This window comes from Limulus polyphemus, unplaced genomic scaffold, assembly GCF_000517525.1.
Source record: "Limulus polyphemus unplaced genomic scaffold, Limulus_polyphemus-2.1.2 Scaffold1129, whole genome shotgun sequence".
NCBI lineage: Eukaryota > Metazoa > Arthropoda > Merostomata > Xiphosura > Limulidae > Limulus > Limulus polyphemus.
The window spans coordinates 298202-300251 of NW_013666739.1; the positions used below are offsets into that span (position 1 = coordinate 298202).

Here is a 2050-nt window from a genome sequence, read left to right on the forward strand (position 1 = left end):
GAAAGGGCGAGCATGTTTGGTGTGACAGGGATTCGAACCCGCGACCCTCAGATTGAAACAAGTATATGGAAGACTTTCTGTATAACAACTAACAGAATATTTTTGAACAAAAGAAAATTAAACAATATTCTTAAATATGGAATTTGAAGTGTTATCAGTTAGTTGATACACATACACAATTATACACATACAGAGGACACAGAAATAAGTATTTGCGGCTATAATGGCGTTTTTGCGTTAACAAATACATTATCAAAAAAAATGTAAAAGATAAGCGAATAAGTTGTACAATGCACAATTATATTGTATTTGCTTTAAACAGTGCAGAATACCATGTTTTTATGTTACCACTACCATATCTGTCGTATCCCGGCTGGCTTCGAGAGCCCTGGTATCAGAAGAAAGGCCTCGTCGGCAGTGAATATAGTAGACATAGTGTGGATGACATATTATTGTTCGCTCTCCTTTACTTTCATTCAGAAGTTCTTATTCACTATTATTAATTTAGTTTTTTTTTCTGTTGACGCCGTGGTCATTCGACCTGCTCCAGGTTCACGAAGAGTAGCTTGTTAATTGACCAGTTCTTTTGAATATGCCCCCCAGTGGCACAACGGTATTTCTGCAGACTTACAACTCTAAAATCCAGGTTTCGATACCCGTGGTGGGCAGAGCACAGATAGCCCATTGTGTAGTTTTATGCTTAATTACAAACAAACAAGCAAACCTTTTGTATATTTAGCAGATTAATTAAAAAATATCAATTAATAATATATTTAAATAACTAACACAAGGTAATTTCAAACATGTGAATTTTTTCTCTCTTATCACACTTTTAACATCAGCTCACCAGTTCTAGATTTCTTGTTTAGTTCAGGTTCTAATGTTTCTTTTAACCTCAGCCACTGCTCATTTTCAGCCTTTCCGATAATTTGGAACAGTTCAATTTCTACATTTACATTCACACATTCTTCTTTATGTCGGATGATATTTGAGAATTATACATACCTTGACACACTATGTTCTTTAACTCGATCACTAAGCCTCCTCACCATCGCCCCTATATACGCTCTATTACAAACAGAGCACTGATATCTATTAGATGACATGTGATCGGTCCGCTTTGCTAATTCTGTCTTTGAATACAAAATAGTTCCTTATTCTGTATTCTGGTTTAAGTACCACACATAGTTCAACTTGTGGGTAATCATTACAAAGGAAGTTCTTTATATTTTTCTTGATTTTCAAAGCATGAGTTCCAATAAATGGTAGTGTCATATACACAAACTTTTTTGGAACATTATCTTTCTCTTCTTTAGGGGCGACCGCTTTCTTGATATAATCGTTGATAACTCGTGTTAAACCTTTTATTGGGAAGTCATTCAAACACAAGTAATTTTAGATGTTTTCCACTTCATCACTACATAGTTTATGAGCTCTATATACGAGAATTCTGATTAGATTCTCTTTAAAGTTATTAGGTATAAAACTATTATAGTTAAAGTACAACCCCGAAAATGTAGGTTTATGATAAATTCCAATTTCAATTTTATCATCTTTTTTCTTAACTAGAGTGCCTAAAAAAGGTAACATACAATCTCTTTTTTTTCTACCGTGAATTTAATATTATTATGTTGTTTCTTCAGATAATTCAATAAATTATCTACTTGTTCTTCACTTTCAAATACCGTAAATGTGTCGTCCACATATCGTTTATACACTATCGGTTTAATTTACTTTGTATATTCTTCTAACCATTTCTTTTCCTTAAAACACATAAATACATTAGCCAATATGGTGGCCAAACAGGAACCCATACTAACTACATCTTTCTGATCATAAACTTTACCTTAAACAAAAAATGTGATTTTTTTTGTAGCCATAACCATTAATTCGTGGAATATCTCTTTCGGTATAAAACTACCCCCCCCCTTTCTCATATAATAAAGTTTTACATATCTCAATGGTTACAACGCTACAATCCGGGTTTCGATACCCGTGGTGGGCAGAGCACAGATAGCCCATCGTGTAGCTTTGTGCTTAACTACAAACA

The 2050-nt window shown here is 33.8% G+C and overlaps 1 protein-coding gene across 8 annotated transcripts in view; it reads right to left on the bottom strand.

The window, feature by feature from the left end:
- The window catches only part of LOC106462269 (excitatory amino acid transporter-like), a 68221-nt gene that overhangs the window by 31986 nt on the left and 34185 nt on the right, over positions 1–2050 (bottom strand). For 2 of the 8 annotated variants that reach the window (XM_022389476.1, XM_022389473.1), the window contains exon 1: positions 848–1044. The exons of 4 other annotated variants lie outside the window; for them this stretch is intronic. The gene's annotated coding sequence lies outside the window, so the exon portion shown is untranslated. Of the gene's footprint in view, positions 1–847; positions 1076–2050 lie in introns of those variants that run through there. 2 more of the 8 variants (XM_022389474.1, XM_022389478.1) reach the window with 2 other exon arrangements.